The following is a 7,755-nucleotide window of genomic DNA, read 5'->3' on the forward strand; positions in this document are numbered from 1 at the left end:
AATTGTTCAGAAGGTTGTTTTCTTAGTGGAATGCTGCAGGATTTTCTTTAGCCATCCAGAGTTCCTGCCTTCCTCCCAGTGCCAGTGAAAACAAAGGTGGAAGAATTTACAGTGTTGCTTAAAACCGGAGGAGACTTCGGATCAAGGTAGCTGCCTGCAGAACTTACCTGGACTGTGATTTAAGCTAGCTGCCTGCAGAACTTACCGGGACTGTGAGTTAATCTATTAACTGCTTTACCTGGACTGAGACAACAAACTGTAATCTACAACAAATTGTAACTCGGTATGTTTGCTAACGGTGTCATTGCTGGTATAATTTTTCCAAGGGCTTCTTGCATGGAGCCATCAATTGGCTTGGTATTGTGGCATTTTGTATCCTCCCCTTCTGCTTGTAGCAGATTATTTATGGGGTTTATGTAAAAACCACTATGGTCGTTATTTAAATTAAACAAAAGGGGGAAATGTTAGAGTCTGTAAACAAGTCTGGATGGCACCTGGAAAATAGAGTCTGTAAACAAGTCTGGATGGCGCCTGGCAAAATGCCAGAGGGAGTGGTTTGTGAAGTAACGCCAGCGAGCCATTAAGTGTGGAGATTCCTTATTGGTTGACTGCTGTATCTAGTTTATGTTAATTAGATAAGCTGTGTGTAATGTATAAATACCTCTGTTGTCCTACAATAAATGGCTTCCACTCCTGCTGTATCAATCTACACAAGTTGTTCGTCACCCCCCAGTTATTTTGCTGCAGCCGGACTGCGGCATATTTTATTTACATATTAAGCACATAGTAATATTTCTCACATATTTTCTTGTTTTCTTAAAAAAATTGGTCCTATATCACTTCCTTGGGCACTTTTGATAAAAACTGGTAGAGAAATTATTTCCTCCTATAAGAAACACTCTAGTGTTTATGGTAATAATAAAATGGCAACTGATAGTCAGCTTTGGTATAGACAATGGGTAATGATGGAGACTGTGACTAACTACTGAACATCCACTCTGTCTACAGGAGTGAGTTACAAAATTTGACAGATATTTTCTGTTTGGTCCTTCTCAATCCCGTTTTGTGCCTTTGGCACCAACTTTTATGGACTGTCATATGAAGGTCCCTTGACTTCTAGGTTCCGTATTCATTAGGCCCATGGGGAGCATTAGCATTCAACAGAGGGATAGAGAGTAAGGTCTGGATATGTATTTCTCTTCAACATTTTTTCCAGAGGGATTCCCACAAGCTGGCTGTGTTCTTCAGCCAAAGATCACAGCTCTGTCAAATAGTCCTCACATTTTATTGGCTTTTTGGTATATTGGGGTGCTTCTCCCTCACCTGGATCCCTGTTTTACACATCCAGTCCTAGAGTGTAACTCTTTTCCTTGAGGTATTCCTGAAAACTGTCCATATGTTTTAAACAATTTCTTTATTCAATTTCCCCAAAATTTCTTTATTTGGGTTTGCCAGTTGTTTCTCTAGGTCCTACAGATACATGATTCAACTTTGATGCAAAATGTTGCAAAGATTCTCCAGTTTTTCAACAGAAGTGCTATGGTTTGGATATGAGGTATACCCTAATGTTTCGGCCTTAATGCAGAAATGTTTGGAGGTGAAATGTTTGGATTGTGAGAGGTGTAAACTAATCAGTTCATCCTAGTTTTAATGATAACTGTGGGCAGGAGGGGCATGGCTGAAAGAGGTAGGTCACTGGGGGCATGCCCAGGAAAGGATCTTCTTCACTGAAGTCCCGATCCTCTTCTCTCTGGCCACCATGAGTGGAGCAGTGCTCTTCTATCATGATGTTCTGCCTCACAGAGCCTAGAGTAATGAACTTGGCCGACCATGGACTAAACCCCTCAAACTGTGAACCAAAACTTTCCCTTCTCTAAATTATTCTTGTTGGATATTTTAATCATAGTGATGAAAAACTCACTAATACAAGAAGCTATATATCAAGGTTTATGTATAAAATTCCCAAATTTTTCTTACCGAAGGTTTAATTTTTTAAAATGCACTCCTCAGATTAAATAAAATATCCCTGTAGGACAGATTTGGCCCATGTGATTAGTCTGCAACCTCTATTATTTATGATGAGAAATAAATCAGACAAAGCACAGATCACTCCAGCTATCCAACTTCACCAGTACCAAGGAAGCTTTTAGTATGGGTAAGTGGTGGACAAAATGTATTTAGTGTGTACGATAACCAGATTAAACGGCTCTTAGTAACACCAAAGGCATTGAAAAGCCTTATAGAAAAACAATCATGAAAAAAGTAATATTACACACACATCCTTGAGCATCTAGGGTGTTACAAATACCGTGGCCTGAAAACAAAGAGAAGTCTAAAGTCATGCCCAACTGAGAATGATGTTCAATAACTAATGTAGGCTTTTTGTGGCCAGGTTCTTAGCAAAGGAGAGCAATCTACTCTTAGAGTAACTGAAGGGTAGGTGTCCCTGCAATGAAAAGTTATCAGAGATAAGTTAAAAGTAAAAATGTTCTGTTGGGATAGTGTGTTGTGGTACGATTCTGTAACCTCAGCTACTTGCGAGGCTGAAGCAGGAGGATCACATTTTTGAGATGTGCCTGGGTAACTTAACAAGATCCTGTCTCAAAATTTAAAAAAATATAAAGTTCTGGGGATGTATTTTAGTGATAGAATGCCTCTGGGTTCAATCCTCAGTACCAAAACCAAAACACAAATATCAAAAGAAAAAATGTATATTCTCAGCCTCCCCACGTCATTTAGAAGTTGTCCTGACCTGTTGGGTTCCTATCAACATCCTGAATCATTTCAGCCTCAACATCACCCAAATAACAAAATTTATAGTGGATTAGTTAAGTGACAGTCTCAATTGCAACTCCTATCCTTCATACAGACCCAAAACCTTGATTTCCCCAACTACCTTTAAAACACAACATTGTTTGTCAATATTGTCAAAAGACTTAGAAATCATGTGTCAGCTGGGCGCGGTGGCACACGCCCATAATCCCAGAGGCTCAAGAGGGTAAGGCAGGAGGATCAGGCAGGAGGATCAGGAGTTCAAAACCAGCCTCAGCAACTGTGAGGTGCTAAACAACTCAGTGAGTCCCTGTCTCTTAATAAAATACAAAATAGGGCTGGGGATATGGCTCACTGGTTGAGTGCCCCTGAGTTCAATCCCCAGTACCGGGGAAAAAAAAAAAAAAAAGAAAAGAAAGAAAGAAATCACTGTTCAGCTGAAGCTAGCCATTTGGCTTTCAGCTTCTTCTTTGACCCCTGGGGGTTTCCCTTCCTTTTAAATGACATCAATTATACATGCAAGGAAACATTTATTATAGTATCTCTTTTTCTGTATTACTAGATGCTATATATATATTCAGGGTAACCTCTCCACCAAAGTGTTTGATTTGGTAGTCCCAACATCTGTTGACCTTTTCAGATGTGTGTAAAACAGCATTTGACATTGTGACTCAGACTAAAAGTTTGCAAATTATTATTACAGTCCACTTTATCTTATGAAATTAGTCATTGTCCATATGATCGTTCACATTTTAAAAGAATCAGATTTCAGTCCAGCCTTCTTGGATATATTATTTTGATGTGTCTAGATCTCTTTTCACTAATTTTTAAATTCTTTTTAAATGTAGCAATGTTGCTACAATATCTTAGAGAATGATTTCCATTGTTTTAAAAAAGGAAAGAAAGGAAATTTCCAATTAAATCATGCCCTGTCAGAAATATAAAATCATGAGTGGGAAAAAATCCCAATTACTATCAGAAACATTACAAAGGCAGGGCTCCAACAGAAGGACATAGTAAATTGCCATTTGTGAGTTTTCTGTTCATCAAAGAATTTGTTTTTTCTTTATTTACTTCAAAATGGGTTATATTCAAAAGTGGAAAAAATAGTATTCACTTTTTAGAAGGTATTTCTGCTTAACTGCACTAGTATTATCATTGAAGGGAGAAAGTATTTCAAAAAGTCGAGCTGAGAGGCTGGGACTAGGGCTCAGTGGTAGTGAACTTGCCTAGCATGTGTGAGGCACTGGGTTCGACTCTCAGCACCACATATAAATAGATAGATAGATAGATAGGTAGATAGATAGATAGATAGATAAAGGCCTACCAACAACTAAAAAATAAAAATTAAGAAAAAAAAAAAAAAAGTCGAGCTGAGCATGATGGCATGCCTGTAATCCCAGCTACTTAGGAAGCTGAGGGAGGAGGATCATAAGTTTGAGGCCAGTCTGGGCAATTTAGTCTCAAAACAAAATTTTAAAAAAGGGCTGTGGATGTAACTCATTGGTAGACTACTTGCCTGGAATGTTTGAGACCTGGTACTGCAAAGAAAAAAAAGTTGAACTGTTGTCAAGAATAAAAATCAATACAGTATGGAGACTGCTCCAAAATATCTAATGTACATCTACCATAGAATCCGATGTGCCACTGATGGTTATATGCCATAAGGAAATGAAGTCAGCATACAAAAGAGATACTTGCATCCCCTATTTATTGCAGTACTCTTCACAGTAACTGGGTAAGAAATCAGCCTAGGTGCTCACTAACAGATGTGTAAATTTAAAACAATGAAGAAAAATAAAGTATTAGATTCTCTCTCTCTCGCTCTCTCTCTCTCTCACACACACACACACACACACACACACACAAACATACATACACCATACCATTTTATTCCATTTTATTCAGTCATAAAGAAGAAGAAGATCATGTCATCTGCAGGAAAATGGATAGAACTGGAGGACATTATGTTAAGCAAAATTAACCAAACACAAAAAGATACATATCACATATTTTCTCTCAGTTGTAGAAACTGGGGAAAAAATAGAAGATTTCTAGGGAATGAGAAGGGAGTTGGGGTGCTGAGAGAGGAGGGCAAGGAAGGCTAATAGGAAAGATGGATATAATCAAAGTATGATATATGAGTGGATGAAAATATCACAGTGAAACCCATTGTGTTATAGAATTTATGTCTGAATAACTGGAATTAAAAAAAAGTTGAGCCATAATTTCTCATAACATTGCTAAGTCAACATAGAGTTAGATTTTCTTAAAATCTAAGCCCCAACATCTTGCTATGACTGAAAGTATATTAAAATCATATATACACGTGGACTACCAATACAGTATCATTCTCTGCAGTGCGAAGAATTGGCTCAATCACAACAAACTCTGCATGGTGTTATCTGAGTTTTGCATGACTGCCATAGGTTTTGTGGCATCGGTTTTTGCAGCAACATCTCTAAATTTTGTTTTCCAGCCTATCAGGCAGGCAGAGGTACCCTTATAAGAGCAGAGACATTTTCTCTTAAAAGTGATGTATCCCTCCTAACATTCAGGAGAAAATCTATGGCATTGAGCCAATGCACTCAAACTGTAGTGGGCATAATAATCACTTCTATAGTAAATATTTGATATTTTTGAATCATAAGCATCCAGTCTCTGCTTTTCTTTGCATCATGTGCTGGATTGGTCTGTCTTCAACTTGGCAGAAAGCACCAGTCTAAAGCTGCACAAAGGAAAAGGTTAATATAGGTCTAAGACTGTTAGCTTTATAAAGTCCTGTTTAGAAAGTAGGCTTTGGGCTGGGGTTTGGACACTTGAATTCAGGGAGGCTTTCCACCTTTCTCAGAACTGACAAGAGTGGCTCAATATGCCCAGATTGTTGGTACATACAGTATGATTCATAGTGAACATTTGCTTTACTCTGGAATTTGGGTACATGCTAGACAGAATATACTATGTGACCACCTCCAATAAAAACCTGTTTCCCTGGTAAACAACATCACACATGTTGTCACAGACTGTTGCTGGGGTAATGAAGCAAGGCTACATCTCCAAATTTACTTCACGGTACACATTCCATCCAGAGAGAAGAACGATGGAAGTGATTGGACATGCCCCTCCCTTGGAGGACATTTCCTATAAGTTTTATCCAGCCATTCATCCTACACATCCTAGTGTCTAGAATTTTGTCAGTGATCACCCAAGTCTCAAAAAGAGGCTAGTAAAGTGAGTCTTTATTTTAGATGGCATAAACTCAGCTAAAAGGTAAAAATCTATTACTGGAAGATGGATAATTTGGCAACGGAGATAATTAACAAATCCTGTATCACAAACTACTATACATCTCATTAGTCTAATATGATATAGGGATCACGTCTAAAGTCATAAAGCACATCACTAATATGATGCTTTGTACAACAGGAGAATGACAAGAAACCCTGTGCATAGATTGCTTCATTCAAAACAATACACACACCTATATTCCCAGCTACTTGGGATGCTGAGAGAGCAAGATAATAAGTTCAAGACTAGACTGGGCAACTTAGCACGTCCCTGTTTCCAAATATATTTTAAAAAGGGCTGGGGATGTAGCCCAGTGGTAGAGCACTTACCTAGAATATCTGAGGCCCTGAATTCAATCATCCTCAATACCAATAAATAAATGAAAGCAAGGCTGGGATTGTGGCTCAGTGGTAGAGTGCTCCCTTAGCATGGGCGGGACCCGGGTTCGATCCTCAGCACCACATAAAAATAAAGGCATTGTGTTGTGTCCATCTACACCTAAAAAATAAATGTTAAAAAAAAAATAATAAGTAATAAATAAAGAAATAAAAGCAACATATTTAGAAAAATAAAAAAGCAAAGGATATCTAAAGCTGTGGCATAACTAATATAAAAAGGAAAAAACAATTGAAGTTTTTTTTGAAAATGAAGTTTCAATAAATCTGATTAGAATTTTATACTCATTAAAATTTGAGGGGCTGGGGTTGTGGCTCAGTGGTAGAGCGCTCACCTAGCACGTGCGAGGCCCTGGGTTCGATCCTCAGCACCACATAAAAATAAATAAATGACATAAAAGTATAAAAAAAATTTGAAGCAGAAAATATGTAATTCCTTGAATGTCACAACCAAGTTTATTTCCATTCCATTTATGCTGAGCATTACTTGTTATTTGACCAGATAATTTCAAGTCTCTGATCACTTTTAATAGAAAATTTAAAGAATTCAATAGATACAAATAAATTACTAAGAAAATCAATAATAATTTTTAAATCTCTCAAGTGTGACAGTAATTTAAATAATCATTACCATCTGTAAAATTCTGTAGGAAGGAGTTATAGGTAAACATTGGAATTAGAAATTTACAAAGCAAAGTCATAAAAGTTAATGTAGAATGTTAGACACAACTTGTGAAAACACAAAGAAGCAAAATATTCTTAGAAAAACAAACAAAGAGAACCATTTCTCTGATTCCGTATTGACCAGTTCATTGGAAAGGGTGCTGAAGAAGAATGCACTGGAATTTATCCCATTTACAGTGTGCTTTCGAATGCAAAAGACTCTTATGAGACCATGTGATACAGAATCTTCAGGGAATCTCTAAACTAAAGTAAGATTGGCACCAATCATGTCATGATTTTTTTCTACTAAATTGTGCACAGAATCTTAATGTGACATTTGTTTTTAAAACTGAGCCATGGTCCTGGAACTCTCCTGATCTACATACAGGTGGTATGTCTGCTCTGAAGGTCAGCAAAAACCTGAGCAAATCCCTCTTTGGAATCCTTTTGCTAGGGAATCCTAGATTACTTTCTCTTCCTTGTTTCCTGGTGTTTATCTCTATAAGAACATCAAGTTTTAACAACATTCATCAGAAGGGAAGTCTGCCTAAACTAATAATTCAAATAGTACATTGGAACCTCCCACTGTGATGACAAGCTAGTCAATTTCTCTATTACTTTCTCTTTTGTACATTGA

Source organism: Marmota marmota, unplaced genomic scaffold, assembly GCF_001458135.2.
Source record: "Marmota marmota marmota unplaced genomic scaffold, marMar, whole genome shotgun sequence".
Lineage (NCBI taxonomy): Eukaryota > Metazoa > Chordata > Mammalia > Rodentia > Sciuridae > Marmota > Marmota marmota.